Source organism: Syngnathus floridae, chromosome 5, assembly GCF_059516105.1.
Source record: "Syngnathus floridae isolate MCC-2025c chromosome 5, RoL_Sflo_1.0, whole genome shotgun sequence".
Classification (NCBI taxonomy): Eukaryota; Metazoa; Chordata; class Actinopteri; order Syngnathiformes; family Syngnathidae; genus Syngnathus; species Syngnathus floridae.
In genome coordinates, this window is record NC_142417.1 from 19,253,390 (window position 1) to 19,270,725 (window position 17,336).

The 17,336-nt window shown below is 45.9% G+C and overlaps 1 long non-coding RNA gene and 1 pseudogene across 1 annotated transcript in view; one reads left to right on the forward strand and one right to left on the reverse strand.

Moving 5' to 3' along the window:
* Positions 1–17,336, reverse strand: part of LOC148398462 (uncharacterized) — a 51,720-nt gene that overhangs the window by 23,187 nt on the left and 11,197 nt on the right. The window lies entirely within an intron of this gene.
* On the forward strand, positions 9,258–16,225 carry LOC148398467 (uncharacterized; annotated as a pseudogene).

Consider the following 17,336-nt stretch of genomic DNA (forward strand, 5'->3'; position numbering starts at 1 on the left):
CCACACAACGGGACCTCCTGCAGAACAATCCACATACTCACCTCCCCCCACAACTGCTCTGTCCACACCTCCATCACCGTGGTCACCGACTCTCTCTCTTGCAGAGGCCGCGCCCGCACTCCAGATTCGCGAGGAGGAAGTGCGCCAGATGTTCCGGAGACAAAAGATCGGGAAGGCACCGGGCCCAGACGGCGTGTCACCTTCCTGCTTGAAAGTCTGCGCTGAGCAGCTGGCGCCCACCTTTGCACGGATCTTCAACCGTTCCCTGGAGCTGTGGGAGGTGCCCTCGTGCTTCAAGAGCTCCACCATCGTTCCAGTGGCCAAGAAGCCCGCCATCACAGGTCTGAATGACTATAGACCTGTTGCACTGACATCTGTGGTCATGAAATCTTTCGAGAGGTTAGTGCTGAACCACCTGAAGGATGTCACGGGCCCCCTGCTGGACCCCCTCCAGTTTGACTACCGGGCAAACAGGTCAGTGGATGATGCGGTCAACATGGGACTGCACTACATCCTGCAACACCTGGACACCCCGGGAACGTACGCCAGGATCCTGTTTGTGGACTTCAGCTCAGCGTTCAACACCATCGCTCCTGACATACTCCAACAGAAGCTCATCCAGCTCGCGGTGCCTGCCTCCACCTGTCAGTGGATCACCAGCTTCCTGACCAACAGGCGACAGCGTGTGAGGCTGGGGAGCATCACATCTGACACCCGGACCACCAATACTGGAGCCCCTCAGGGGTGCGTCCTCTCCCCACTGCTCTTCTCTCTCTACACCAACGATTTCTCCGCAGGTGACTCTCCTGTGAAGCTCCTGAAGTATGCAGACGACACCACTCTCATCGGACTGATCCAGAACGGTGACGAGACTGCGTACAGACAGGAGGTGGAGCGGCTGGTCCACTGGTACAGCCAAAACCACCTGGAGCTGAACCCGCTCAAGACCGTGGAAATGACAGTGGACTTCAGACCTTCACCACTTTCACCCCTCACTATCCGCAGTAATACAATTGTTAGATAAATTGTATATATATGTTATCATGCGTTCCCTAATGAGTACTTATTAATAAAGTTATTGCACAGAATGCTTGCTGTTTCGCCTTGCAGACATCACCTAGTCCACAACAAGTCAAACGATGCTGTCTGGAGCTTCCTGATCTTCTACACCTCTGGGAATCCAAGAAAGTTGTTGATGTCTGCACATGTCATTTTGTCTTTGCACTCTTTTCACATGACTACTTTGTTTCACATAGCATTTTGTCCTTGCACACTTTTCGTTTCTCATGGGAGCCTGTCTGCGACTTCTAGTTTCACATAGAATCTCGTTTCTTCTCTCATGAGACAAAGCCCACGCTTCCCCCCCCCCCCCACCTATCAGGGGCTAGTCTCACACTGTAGGTAGGGCATTCCTGAATAAAAAGAGAGGGGTGTAAACAGACCTTTAGTGTAATCGGATTGATGTAAGTCTGGATGCACTCCTCGTGAAAAAAGACTCAACATTCTGCCTCACTGGTTTTGTCTGCTGATCCTTTTGCTGATTCTGAACCTGACAACTATTCTCTCCACAGACACCTTCAAGTTCCTGGGAACCACAATCTCTCGGTACCTGAAATGGACCGGCCACATCGACTCTGTCCGGAAAAAGGCCCAGCAGAGGCTGTACTTCCTGAGACAGCTCAAGAAGTTCAACCTGCCGCGGGAGCTGCTGAAGACCTTCTACACTGCCATCATCCAGTCTGTCCTCTGCACCTCCATCACTGTCTGGTTTGGATCGGCCTCCAAACAAGACAAGCACAGACTGCAACGGACAATCAGGACTGCAGAAAAGATAATTGGAATCAACCTCCCATCTATCCAAGACTTGTACCTGTCCAGGACCAGGAAACGTGCAAGTAACATCTCTACAGACCCTTCTCACCCAGGTTGCAGTCTGTTTGAACTACTCCCCTCCGGACGGCGTTATAGAGCTCTGTACGCTAAAACCAGCAGACGCAGAGACAGCTTCTTCCCCCAGGCTGTTGCTCTGATGAACTCACACCCCTCTTAGAGTCTCAGAGTCATTACTGTGCAATAACATCCTTATCTCCACACCTTTTTTGAATTGTCTACACTGTTTGTGCTATGTGTCCTCTCTGCATCCATTGCAGCCTGGTCATCCTAGAAGAGGGACCCTCCCATCTGTGGTCTCTTCTCAAGGTTTCTCATTTCTCCTAGCTGGAGTTTTGAGTTTTTCCTTGCCCTCTTGGGAGTTTAAGATCAGGGGATGTTTGAGAATATCTGCCATTTTTCACATGTCCTGAGTGTTGTTGTTAGTCACCTAAATGTTGAACAGAGGCTGTGATTTACCGAAGTCAAATTCCTTGTTTGGCCCGCTCAAACATGGCGAATAAAAACTCTTGAATCTTGAATCTTTAGACAAGTTTGTTTTGAAACATTTGTTTATGTACACATTTTAAGTGCAATACATTTAATTGAATCATTGTTTAAACAATTTTTTCTCCTACATACCCATTCATGAACTACTCCACTACACCACTGTATTTTAATGTTACTCATGATAAGGTAGGACTTTGTGTAAAAAGTTTGATAACCATTGCTCTAAAACAGTGGTTCCCAAATTGGGCGGTCTGGAAAGATCTGGGGGGGCGGTGAGGACGAAGGGGGGGGGGGGGGGGGGGCGGCAGTCCGAAGTCGAAGTCAGAAGATGAAGGGGGCGGTAGGAGGGCGGCAGTCCGAAGTCTATGTAGTCACTACATAGACAGCATAGACTACAAAAGCAAAAACTCAGGTTTGTAATTTCAAGCTTGTAATGTTCAGAATTTTATCTTATAATAAAAACCGCATTCTGGCGGTCAACATCATCTTGAGTTCAAGTCAACATGAAATTGGGGACTCGCCAGAACGCGCCGTGTTGTGTTGTGTTGAGCTGGTTAGGGTGGTGCATTCACTGATATATATTGTTACGAATGTACATATATGACTTTGTACCTGTGTGTGTATGTGTGCACATATGCGTGTTCGCGCATGTGTCATTGTGTGGGTGGTGAGGGTGGCGTGCCTTAGATCACGTCCGCCACCATTTTCTGTGAGTAAATGGAAGAAAATGAATACGTGAGAGGGTAAACTTGCTTTTCATACCTTCAATACCTTCATACATTTTTGTCTTTAAGTAGGCCTATTTATGAAATGCGATAAATTGCTGTATTTTATATGGATTTTCTTTTTTGTTCCGGGGGGGCGCTAGGAATTCACTGGGGAGCCAAGGGGGCACTAGCCTGAAAAAGTTTGGGAACCACTGCTCTAAAACATCTAAAAACTTGGGACATTAAGAGGTTGAGCTGAACTCGTTATTAACTGCTCGAATGTTCTTTCTTCAGCACACCAAGGTTATTATTAGATAATTACAACTTTGTAGAAACCATTTGGGGAGGAAATTTCTGACTTTTAGTTAGTTCTGACCAACAAGTGTGCAAAGCAAGGCCCATACAGTCATGGACAAATGGTTTTGATGTCTCAATCTCAAACACTTGAAATGAACTACAACAGAGACTGCGACTCATGATCAGTGACTTTTCCCCTCACATTTTCTTGTGGATGGACGGATCAAAGAGGCAACTAACTAAAGGCACTGAGACTGAAGTAATTAGTAATTACTGTACAGTAATCCCTCACTGGTGTCAAAATGGTTTGGTAATGCCGGAGCTGGGCTCTCGGGGATAAGCTCCCGGTGACCTATAAAATGGCTCCATAAGGCTTGTGTAACTTGATCACCTCTGCCAGACAAGCTCCTCAGCTCTGCCTCCTCGTGGCGACACTGGTTTTGCTAAATGAGCTAGGTGCGAAAGCGAACGATTGGCGCTCAAACCAAAAACCAGCCTACGGAATGTCTACACTGCACTACGACACTGGGCGGAGGAGCTGCATGAGCAGCCAACGGCCAGAGGGCGGAGGAGGTCCCAGACCCAACGGCCAAGTGTAGAGGAGTAAACCTCACAAATCAGGAGTGGGGCCCCGAAGGCGGACCAGTGTAGAACGCTCACTGACTCCGGCAGCTCCTGCAGCCCAGTTGGTGCCAAATGTATTGCTTGCATTCCTCTGGACCACACCAACAAAGCCGAGAGGGGGATCTTGACGACTGGGCAACCCAAGGTCTCCATACACTGTGCCCAGGCCTGTGCCTTGGATAGGTCACTCATTGTCGCTGTTTTAGTGACAGAAACAATTCGGGAGACAGCAGTTACGAGTTCTAAGCCTGAGCCAATTGGCGTCAGCTCAGGCGCTACGGGTTGTCTCCAACGGTGGGAGGGATCATCGCATCCCACTGGTCAGCTACCGCCCGCCTAAGCTGGGCAGCCCCTAGCCAATTAGGTGCTGACCCGCCACAGTCCGTCTGCTTCAATGGGTGCTTGGAGCTAGGACAAAATCCGAACGGCGGACTGTAATCCATGCACCAAGCAATGGAAAAAATAAAACAAAGCCGCCAGCGCTTAGACTGGCAACATGGAATGTTAGAACTTTATGTCCAGGGATCACCAATGACCCGAAACAGATAAACGATGCTAGAAAGACAGCTGTCATCAACCGCGAGCTGACACGTCTGAACATCGACGTTGCTGCACTGCAAGAAACCAGGCTATTATCCAACGGCAGCATCAGAGAGAAAGACTACACATTCTTCTGGCAAGGAAAGGCCCCAGGGGAACATCGTATGCATGGTGTAGGTTTCGCAGTGAGGAACTCCCTCCTGCCTGCTTGCACGCCACCAACAGTGGGCACTGCCCGCATCCTCATCATGCGCATTGAAACCGCGTCTGGCCTTGTAAACATCGTGAGCGCCTACGCCCCAACACTCACCTCATCAGAAGAGGAAAAAGACCAATTCTACGACGAGCTTGAGAGCTTCATCAGGGAATTACCTGCATCTGAGCACCTGGTCCTGCTGGGAGACTTCAATGCTCGTGTTGGCTCGGACAACTCCTCTTGGCCCTGCTGTATTGGCCAGTTTGGAGTTGGCAAGGTGAACGAAAATGGGCAAAGATTGTTGGAACTATGCTCCTTTCATGATCTCTGCATCACAAATACGTTCTTTTTTACAAAGCCCAGCCACAGAGTATCATGGCGGCACCCTAGATCTCGTCACTGGCATCAATTGGATCTCATTATCACTCGACGATCCTTCCTCAACTGCGTCAACATCACTCGCAGCTATCACAGCGCAGACTGCGATACAGACCATGCTTTGGTCGCCAGTAAAGTATGCCTCCAACCCAAACGTGCTCATAGATCAAAGCCAATGGGCCAGCCTCGCATAAACACAACCAAGACCCAGGACCCTCAGTTAATTAAAAGCTTTGCTGTTAACATCGAAGAAGCCCTTAACAAATGCTCAACTGGCAGTGCAGAAGAAAAATGGAATCACATGCGAAGTGCAATATACACAACTGCTCTCGACTCCTTTGGAATAAGAACGAAAATGAACCCAGATTGGTTTGAAGCGGGAATCATGAATCTTGAACCGGCCATCTCACGTAAACGATCAGCCCTCCTCAACTACAAAACCAATCCCAGTGACAAAACACTTGCAGCTCTGAGGAAAGCCAGAGCTGACACCCAGAAGATTGCCAGGCAGTGCGCAAATAAATACTGGCAGAGTATATGCCAGAATATCCAAACTTCTGCTGATTGTGGCAATATCCGGGCAATGTATGATGGGATGAAAATAGCATTCGGCCCCACTGTCACCAAAACTGCCCCTCTGAGGTCAAGCACTGGTTCAATCATTACAGATCGAACCAAACAAATGGAGAGATGGGCTGAGCATTACCAAGAGCTTTTAACGAGGGAAACTGAAGTCACGGTAAATGCTGTGGAAGGCATAACACCACTACCTGTCATGGAAGAGCTTGATGAACCGCCCACTATTCAGGAGCTGTATAAGGCTGTCGATTCCCTAACCAGCGGTAAAGTCCCAGGAAATGACGGCATCCCCCCAGAGGTCATCAAAGCAGCCAAACAAACCAGCCTCCTCGTGCATCTCCACAAGCTACTCTTACAGTGCTGGGATGAAGGAAACGTGCCTCAAGACATGAGAGATGCCAAGATCATCACACTATACAAGAACAAAGGCGATAGAAGTGTTTGCAACAACTATCGCGGAATATCCCTACTCTCTGTCGTGGGAAAGACATTTGCCCGAGTTATATTAAACAGACTCTATCCACTGGCTGAACGGATTTATCCAGAATCCCAGTGTGGCTTTAGAACAGGGAGATCCACCATCGACATGATCTTCTCATTAAGGCAACTGCAAGAGAAGTGTCGTGAGCAACAGCGACCACTGTATATCGCCTTCATAGACCTAACGAAAGCCTTCGATTTGGTCAGTAGAACGGGTCTGTTCACACTCCTGCACAGAATTGGCTGTCCTCCTAAATTGCTGAGACTGATTGTCTCCTTTCACAAGGATATGAAAGGTACTGTACAGTGCAATGGATTAAAATCTGAACCCTTCCCAATTACAAGTGGGGTAAAGCAAGGCTGCGTCCTTGCCCCAACTCTCTTTGGCATCTTTTTTTCACTATTGCTACGATATGCCTTCGAGACATCCGAAGAAGGAGTGTACCTGTACACCCGAAGTGATGGCAGCCTATTTAACCTTACCCGCCTTCGAGCAAAAACACGCGTGCGCAAAGTTCTCATTCGTGAAATGCTGTTCGCGGATGATGCGGCACTGACATCACATACCGAAGCCGGCCTCCAAGACCTTATAAATGCCTTCGCCCATGCTTGTAGAGAGTTCGGTCTGACAATCAGCATAAAGAAGACGAACATCTTAGCCCAAGGTGTCAGCTCTACCCCTCACATCTCAATTGTCGACTGTTGCCTCGATGTGGTCGAAGATTTCACCTACCTTGGCTCCAACATCTCTAACAGTCTCAGCCTCGTCAAAGAGATCAATGTCAGAATCGGCAAGGCCTCATCGGTGCTAGCCCGCCTAGCAAAGAGGGTGTGGGAAAATAGCTCGCTCACCGTCAAAACCAAGATCTCAGTGTATCAGGCCTGCGTGCTGAATACACTTCTGTATGGGAGCGAGAGCTGGACGCTGTATAGTCATCAGGCACGCAAGTTGAACAGTTTTCACCAGCGCTGTCTAAGGAGAATCCTCAACATCTCATGGCAGGATCACGTTTCCAACAAAGAGGTCTTGACCAGGGCAGGAATTTCCAGCATGTTTGCCATCCTTACAAACAGACGTCTGCGGTGGATTGGCCATGTATCCCGTATGCAAGATGGTCGACTTCCCAAAGACATATTGTATGGTGAGCTCGCCTCTGGTTCTAGACCACTCGGAAGACCACTTCTCCGCTTCAAAGATGTTTGTAAACGGAGCTTGAAGGAGGGCAACATCGCACCAGCACAATTTGAGACACTGGCCGCAGATCGCTCAGGGTGGAAAGCCGTTACCAAATTAGTCATCAAGAAAATGGAAGAGAACAGAGAGAAGAAAATGGAAGAGAAAAGGGCTCAAAGACACAGAAGAGATGCTCAACTACCCCGAAACTCTACTGCCTTTAGCTGTGACATCTGCAACAGGGCATGCGGCTCCAGAATTGGACTCTTTAGTCACAGAAGGAACTGCAGGTCCAGCAACCAATGACCACCAAGGCACATAATCCATAGTCTCTCGAGACTGACGGAAGCCAACAACAATCCCTCACTACTTCGCAGTTCATCTCTCGCTGTCCCGTCCATGCCAGAGGACGCTCGGCCGGCAACTTCCCTCAGCCTTCATTACCGTAATGTCTGTCACTGGCTCCCTCTTGTAAGCCCTGCCCGTGTGTTTCTCCCTGTCAGTGTCTACTGTTGCTTTCCGTCCGTGTCCGCGCCTCGTGTTCCTGTCCTGCTTGTCCATTTCCCCCCGGTCTCGTGTAGAGGCTCGCGGTCAGAATCTGTTCCATGTCCGAGTGGACTTCCGTTTCCTGTCTGCTGTCCGTGAGTCTCTGTCCCGCTTGTGTCTTTGTTCGCCCCCCTCCCTTCCCTTCAATAAACCCTCGTCCAAGCTGCATTGGGTCGCCCTCTTCCACTCATTCCTGACAATCGCGGCCTCGGTCCATCGCGGATATTTTTTAAAACACTTATTGTGGATAGATTCGGTGCATTGCGGATTTTTATATTTTATAGAGGACAAAATTAAATCCACCCATCCAGCAATTTTCTATACCGCTTGTCACCACCGTCAAATATGAAATATTAAACCGTAAACCAGCTATAAGTTGCATAAATAATGTACAGCAGTTGTATTGCTTTGTTTTAAACAACCATTGATCTGTGTGAAGTGTGGTTATTTCTGTAACTGTAAGGGACCAGGGATGTGTTATTTTCAGGTCCACAGGTGGCAGCCGTTAGCAGAGTGGCGGAGGACTCAGGTGCAGCTCATCAGGTTCTTTAGGGGAAGGCTTTTAAGGAGCGTGCTGCCAGCGGCTCGTCGCCTGAGTGTGTGCCTATCTGATCTCCTCCACGGTTGTGCCTCTAGCTCCTTGATCTCGCTCCTAGTTCTCGCCATTGAATTCTCTGACCAAATTTTGTGTGTTCCACGCTCTTAGATTTTCTCCACGGACCATCGCCAAGATCCACCCTTCTCTGGCCGAACTCTTCACGCTCCGTCATCGCTGCTCCCGCTCCGTGCTCCTGGCTCAGCTCCTCCCGCTCACCCTCCACCGTATCACCTCCATTAAAGACTCCTTACTCATTCTAGACTTCCGAATTGGTTTTCTGCACGTGGGTCAGAACAATCGCTAAAACAATGACAGTAACCTGATATAGAAGTCTATAGTAGGTTATTCCCTAGACCTCATATAGGTGCCTAAATTAAATCCATCAAATATTAAATATTGAACCCTAAACCAGCTGTAATTTCTATGAACAATGTAGGAATGTGTTCATCTCTGTGTGCCTTGCGATCGACTGGCAACCGGTTCAGGGTGTCACCTGCCTACTGCCCGATGACCGCTGGGATAGGCTCCAGCACGCCCGCGACCCCCGTGGGGATAAAGCGGTACAGAAAACGGATAGATGGATGTAGGAACGTTGTATTGTTTCTGTTAGGTTCAGATTCAGCAAAAGGATCAGCAGACAAAACCAGTGAGACAGAATGTTGAGTCTTTTCTCGCGAGGAGTGCAAACAGACTTTTAGTGTATTTTGGATTGATGTAAGTCTGTTTGCACTCCTCGTGAGAAAAGACTCAACATTCTGTCTCACTGGTTTTGTCTGCTGATCCTTTTGCTGAATCTGAACCTAACAGATTTTTGGGGGCTCGTCCGGGATCTCAATAGACCTATTTCGGGATTCCAGCTGACTTTTCGACCCAGGACAAGTCCTTGTCCAAGGCATATAGAGGAAACCCTTTTCACGGGGCTGACTCGATCAGTCAGCTGGACGCCGGAGTGGTTGACGAGATCATCCGAGGAGAAGGCCCAGCAGACTGTGAGTACGGATCTTGATTCTGTTGAAGTAATGAAAGTGCAGTGACAAGAGGTCACTTAAAACCTTGACAATTCTAGACCCTATCAAGTGCAATTAGAAACAGTAAATTCCGCTGGGATGTTGGAGTCCCCTGACTGATAAGTCAGTTAAATTCCATGGGAAAGCGGACCCATCTGTTTTCTAGAGAAGTACAGGTAATTTGGAGCAGTTAAATTCCGCTGAGGTGTCGTGGGCCTCCTAATTAACCTTCCTAATGTGTTAGTGTTAGCTTTCTGCTGCCATCTGTGGTGTTTTCTTAACTCTGGTTTAGCTGGTTTGGCTTCTTTATCCGTGAAAAGATAGGTTTTATATCGGCTTTGGGGAAAAAGCAAAAATAGGGTTTTTTCTTACACAATAGGAAGGTTGAAGAGTTTAGATTTTGTTAAGTTCCACGGGAGGGCGGACTCCCCTGCTTGCCTGTGGGAAGATAAGAGTGCGCATTGGGTGTGTGTGTGTATGGTTTGACTGAGAGTGATCTCATTTGAGCTCTCCTTTATATAAAACAGGATTCTAGACAGTGGCTTTGTGTGGAAGCAGAGGAAAGGAGACTTACCACTGAATATTTTACCACTGTCCTGTGAATTAAATTGGCTTTAGGACATTGTAGGTGCCATTCGAATTGCCAACTCCGAAATTTAGAGAAATAAACCATGGGAAAATTAAATAGCAAACAAAAGCCGCTACGCCGACATGAATTAAAACGCAAGGGGTCGACACCGAAAATATAAAATATCTTGACAAATGCATATTTTGGACAGAGGTGGTTGCATTATGCGACGTGGCGGTGGCGAGGCTCTCCGCACTTCAGTTGCTCCCCCCACCCTTGTTATCAGCTGGGAAGATTGTCATGTCTATGTTGTGGGCCCGTGTGTTTGTTTCTGTGTATGTTTGTCTTTGTGTATCAGTTCGTTATAAAGGTTGGAATTGCGTTAAATTGGTGCACGAAAACGGTGTGCTAGACAATGGTTTATCAGATTTGCATTGTTAAATGTAAAAATTAGAAATTATAGGATAATATGACGGTTGTGGGCAGAAACTCATCCGACGAGGAGAGTGCCCAACCCTCATAAAAATGTGAGAGTAAGAGAAAACATACATTGTAGAACTGGATAAAATTAGGTTAATGATTAGAAATCAACGGTGTTATTATTATTCTCTAATCCCCTGCATTGCAAATGTCTTCTTGATGCAGATAGGTTAACAGGCTAGGACTTTAGTGAGGAGATAATTTATCAATTGATGGGGGTTAGTAATTGTCCGAATTCTAGTCACATGTTTTGAGGGACCACAGCAACAACACTATATTTAATTTGCAGGCCATTATTTAGTATGATATGACAGTGTCTAGCTAAGTAGACTGTTCTATCAAAAAATGTGAGAGTGAAGGAGGAGGTTTGATTTGTAATCTGACATTTGGGTCCCATTTTGAAGAGTCTCTGCAGGAGCATAGATTGGTTTTGTTTAAAGATATGTTTAACAGTTTATCTCAGTGCAGTAAGGATATAGCAATTTTGCAAGACTTAAAATTAAAAATTAAAAACCAAAATTACATTCTCATTTTCCCAGATGAGAGGAAAATTGAAAGATAAGGAAGACAAAGAAAAGATAAAAAAGAACTTGCTGTTGCACAGACAGGAAGATGATGACACAGTGTCAGCGCGAGCTCGCTTAAGAATCGCAGCTAAGAATGTGATGAATGAAGATGAGAAAAATGATCAAATTACAAAGACAGATATTGTGGCACGGCAAAGCGAACCATCCTTTCCGTCTTTGTACCCCAAATTAAACAACTCATTGCTTCCTATAATTTGAGAGGTGATGAAGTACAACAGGTTTTCATGGCATCCTTAACCAAACATTGGGCAAGCGTTAAAGGCACCTAGAGTCCTTTTGATCTCCAGGGCCGTCCATTGGAATATAACAGGGTGCCATTACAAATACAAATTTACCAACTATTGGGCAGGATAAAAATAAAATTCCAACGTAGAGCAAATTACACAGACATTGGCCGAACTAAACAAAAACAAGATAAGTTGTTTGAAGACTTTAGACACAGACCAGAAAGAGTGTTCAACTTATGTCTATGATCAACAACTCAAAAATACTCTACATGCAAATTTGCGACCAGTATTATGTCGACAACGAATAAATTCGACAAATTTTCTCCCTATAAAATGGTGCCGTTTGGGTTTGAAGTACATGGTCGCTTCAAGGGAGGAAAAGCATGATTTAAGATACGCGATTGATCAATGAGAAGGCTATCCCTTGTGCCAGGGGTGTCAAACTCATTTGTTCGCGGGCCGCGGTGTAGTCATGGCTTCTTTTGGAGGGCTGGTATGACTGGTATACCCGAGTAGATGTGTGAGCGCCTCATATTGTGGGAGTTGCAAAACAGGCTGACGAGTAACTCGCTTTCAAATCAGACAAATACGAACTGGTCTAATATTTAAACTTACAACATTATTAAGAGGGAAGATAATTTGCAATTCGAGTAATGACATGAATGTGAAGCACAATTTGACACCTGTGCCTTATACAAAGGTGAAGTAGGATTAGGAATTGCTTGCAATATAATTACAAATTAGTTAACACCTGTGTGATTGATTGATTGATTGATTGATTAATTGATTGTCAGATTGATTGATTGAGTGAGTGAGTGAGTGAGTGAGTGAGTGAGTGAGTGAGTGAGTGAGTGAGTGAGTGACTTTTCTGTCGCCTGCACGTCATCTTTCTTGCATGGCTACGTTGCTGTCTCAGCTGCATCTGTCCGTTGAAAGGTGCACAACACTCGTCCTGCCACTCTCATTCCCCTTCCTGGCGACGGTGGATTCCATGATTGTGTCGATGCTGCCCAACAGATTGCGAAGGCTCGGCCTGATTTGGACGATACGCCTCTGCCAGTTGGTCATGTGAGTTTTGTTGATGGGTCTTCTAAGAAAAATGAATCTGGTGTGACCCTTACTGGGTATGCCATTGTTACTGCCGACGAAGTCTTGGAGGCTGCTAAACTGCCATCCTATATGTCAGCACAGGCCGCTGAGCTCATTGCTTTGACTGGGGCCTGCAAATTGTTTGCAAACAGGTCCGTCACTATCTGGATTGATAGTCAGTATGCTTTTGCTACAGTGCACGTTTTTGCTCAGCAGTGGAGCAACCGTGGCATGATAACTTCTACAGCGAAGCCCGTCGCCCATTCCACATTACTAACTCAACGTTTGGACGCTGTCCAGCTACCTTTAAAGGTGGCGGTTTGCAAATGTGCTGCTCACACTGCAAGATCTGATCCTGTTTCTCTTGGTAATGCTTTTGCTGACAAATCCGCTAAGGCCGCTGCAGAAGGCCTGCTCCATGTCCTCTCGTCTCTCGCTGATCATGATTCGATGTCACACATCTCCCCTGATGTGTTGCTTGACATGCAGTCTCAGAGCCCCTCCCAGGAACGACTCTCTTGGGAAAAACGGGGTGCAACTAAAAACACTGATGGTCTTTTTGTGTGACCTTTGGGCAAACCTGTCTTGCCTCGTAACTTGTTCAGATGGGCTGCTATTTCGAATCATGGGGTCACCCGTGTCTCGACAGGGGGTATGGTGAAACAAGTTGAAGCTATTTATACGACATACGGTTTTGCAGCTTTTTCACGAGGCAATTTAAGACCTCAGAGAGGAAAGTTCCCGACTCTATTGTATCCGTTTCAGACAATACATATGGTTTATATCCAATTACATAAATGTGAAGGGAAAGAATATTGTTTTTTCTGCATTTATTTGTTTTCTGCATTTATCTTATTGTAAAAAGGTGATCTCCGCAGACCCAACCTAAGTACGGAAGGTGAGCAAAGTCTGGTAATAGTGCCTGATCCTGGTGCCAAGATCCAGGGTTGACACGATAGCTAGCAGAAGCCAATTTCCAAGACACCAACCCGAAGCTCAGGGTGTTGACTCTGAGGAGATCCAAACACATGAGCATTAGAGGGTCATTTGGTGAGTGCTTTACTCAGGCTGTGGCCTGCGCTAAGTCTGCCATGTGTTTTTGGTTGCTTTTGCTGGTTTGTGTTACCATTGTGTTTTTTTCGGGGGTTATTTTATTTGGAGGGATAGAGTACCATGAGCCTCGAACATTATTCTCTCAGGCGACTGCTAACGCTAATTCTAGTCGATGTGGCTCATGGGGAGAACTTGCTAGACATAAGCGCGACACTAAATCCCCTTTTGATCATGTTGTTTGTGTTCCAGGAGCCGTCCGTGTTCCAACCTGTGTACCATGGCTTTTGTCTTGGGCTTATAATAACTCATTAATGTTTACTGTGGCTCCTAACACATCTTCTTCTATTATTTTACCTTTTGAAAAGTTTGAAAGGGTTTCGTAATGGTCGCCCCACTACTGGAGATAGATGGCTCGGGTATTGGTGGTCTTTAACTGGCCACCCGGTTAACACCGGCTGGGGCACCCTTGTCACCACACAAATGCGAGGGTATTGGCCCTCTGGTTCCAGTGACGAGGCTGTGTTCTTTGCTAAACGAGTGACTTTGATAAATCGGGGCACAAGCCTCCTTTTGACTCTTACACTCCCTGATGGTCATATTCGTCCTCCAAATGCCACCTTGTTTAACACTTCTTGTTGGGGTTTTCAACTGTGGGCTTGGTCCTCTGGAACCGATCTTCGCTTTCCTATTGCTATTTGCCTTAATAGAACAATGTCGGTCGCAGACCGTCCCGTTACAAATAAATACACCCTGTCAGCAGGAGCAAAAATCACAAGTACGCTCCTCACTGATGTAGACAGCTATTTTGTGGCCTCCACAGGGATAAGCGGTCATACTAACAATTGGCTTCTTATGGCTGAGCAGGCCGCAAAGATGGCTGGCGCCAGTTGCGTTGCATGCATGGGTCCAAGACCTCTTTTGAAAATCATACCTGCGAATATAGGTCCTAAGTGTGCTGTTACTTTAATGTTAAGCCTGTCCATTTCACCCACTCATGATTGTTTTAAATGGGATAGGGTTTACCCTGTTGCCTCTATGACAAAATATAAACCCCTTTTTTCGTCCGATGTAGCTAAGGGTAATTTTACATGTATTAGATTACCTGGTACCGGTGAGAGGCTCGGCGCCCTACCTCCTCTATGGTGTGAGTCCATGACCAATGTCACTGCCCCTTTTTTGCCCATTGCTCGTAGTGATGTTTGGTTTTGGTGTAATAGTAACAAACTTTATGATAGGTTGCCTTTAAACAGTTCTGGAATTTGCGCTTTGGTAACCCTATTGTTTCCTGTTCATTTGATACCAATGTCCTCTTATGATCTAACATCTTTTGCTAAGTCCGTAGTGCCCGAATACTGGCCGAGAACGAAGCAAAACGCCGAATGGCAGGGCGCAGCTAATCCAATTTACATAGACGCCATTGGTGTTCCTAGAGGAGTACCGGATGAGTATAAGCTGGTGAATCAGATAGCAGCTGGTTTTGAATCCGCCCTGTGTTGGTGGTGTACTCTTAACAAAAATGTTGACAGGATTAACTACATCCACTACAACGTGCAGAGGCTTGGAAACTGGACCGAGGCGGGTTTCAAGGCGGTCCACTCCCAACTGGCCGCTACTTCCCTCATGGCTTTCCAGAATCGAATGGCCCTTGACATGCTACTCTCAAAAGAGGGCGGTGTCTGCGCCATGTTTGGTGAGCAATGTTGCACATTTATTCCAAATAATACTGCAGCCGACGGAAGCCTGTCCCAGGCCCTTGAGGGTCTGAGGACCTTGAATGGGAGGATGAAGGAACACAGTGGGGTGAACACGGAGGTTTGGACCGACTGGTTGAACGTGTTCGGAAAGTACTGCACCCTGGTTTCCTCGGTCCTGGTCTCCATTGCCGTTTTCTCTGCCATTTTGACCCTGTGTGGATGTTGCTACATTCCTTGTCTCCGATCCTTAATTAATAAGCTAATTACGACTGCTATCTCTCCACCAGCTGAGACTTTTCCGTTGCTCCAAAGGGATGGCCTTTCGATCGACGGGAGTTCTTTCTCTAGTGACGACTCTGTCAGCGAATCCATTGTGGTAAACCTGTCCGATTTGTTTCGTGACTCTGGCTTTGACGATTAAGACTCAATTTCCTCCCAAGTGTAAGTTAGTTCTTGCGAAATGTGATCCCTCGGCTGAAAATCTTTTTGAAGTGGCCATATGGGTGATGGGTTGTTCTCCGGGAACTTATGATAAAACAGGGGGGAATTGTTAGATAAATTGTATATATATGTGTTATCATGCGTTCCCTAATGAGTACTTATTAATAAAGTTATTGCGCAGAATGCTTGCTGTTTCTTCTTGCAGACATCACCCAGTCCACAACAAGTCAAACGATGCTGTCTGGAGCTTCCTGACCTTCTACACATCTGGGAATCCAAGAAAGTTGTTGATGTCTGCACATGTCATTTTGTCTATGCACTCTTTTCACATGACTACTTTGTTTCCCATAACATTCACTTTTCGTTTCTCGTGGGATCCTGTCCGCGACTTCTAGTTTCACATAGAATCTCGTTTCTTCACTCATGAGACAAAGCCCACGCTTTCCCCCCCACCTATTAGGGGCTAGTCTCACATTGTAGGTAGGGCATTCCTAAATAAAAAGAGAGGAGTGTAAACAAGACCTTTAGTGTATTTTGGATTGATGTAAGTCTGTTTGCACTCCTCGCGAGAAAAGACTCAACATTCTGTCTCACTGGTTTTGTCTGCTGATCCTTTTGCTGAATCTGAACCTAACAGTTTCGTTCAAAAATTTCCGCTAGGAGGCAGCAACGTGAATAAATTGTGCGCCACCGTAAAAAACAAAAAACAAAAACAAAAAAAACAAGAAGTGTGCAGCGCAAGTTTGAGCTCAAGGGGACTCGACACTTCTAAAAGCCAAAATCAAAAAAAGACACTAAGGAAGGCTGCTATGTCTTCGAGGTTTTTCAGTAAGAGTTGTTGTTTTGTCTTGCAAAGTTTGTCTTTTCATTATCAATCGGTTTCAAGCTTGGACTTAAGTTGTATCTTGCCTGCTAGCTCGTACTTCGTTTTCACTACGTGACTAGTTGCTTTAGTTTTAATAGTTTGGAAGAGAAGAACTTCTAACACAAACGTTAATGGGTTCTAAACGTTACTTAATGGTAGCTAAAGTGATTTTGCGACAAATTCCAAAAAGTTTGTTTCATGTCATGTGTATGGAATGGTTTTCTTAAGTAAATAAAATCTCAAGTGCTTAAAATCTTTTTGAAAGTTCATAACTGAGTAGACTACATTTAAAAAAACATGTTATTTTTGACAAGGGGTTATACCGTATGCATTTACAATTCAAATGTGAATTCAAAACTAATGTTAATAATGGCATTGCTTTTGCAGATGTCAGCAGCTCGCATTCAAAAATCGCCATGGCTATTATAAAATAAAAACAAGATCAAACAGTAAGAATAGATCACAAATTTGAGATTTGATGGCATGGCAACGATGTAATTTCCGTTTTTACCCATGTTGTGATTGGTGACGCCAGATTTAGCTCAAGGAGTGGTACGTGGAAAGGTAGGTTTTTATCTTCTGTCATTAAAATGTGTACCTAATTTTGTTTTACGCTCAACAGGGCTTGGAACTCTAAGGCAAATCACTTCAAAAGTAAAAACTGTGTTGTGTCATGCGATTAACAGCGGTTAATAGGAAAATTGTCAAATCAGACATGTTATTTTTCCCCTTTAAAAACACAGACTCCGAGCCTGAAGAAAAGAGGAGCATCTATATTAAAAACTGACCTGACTCCTCCATGTACAGATTGATTTTTGACATTCTTA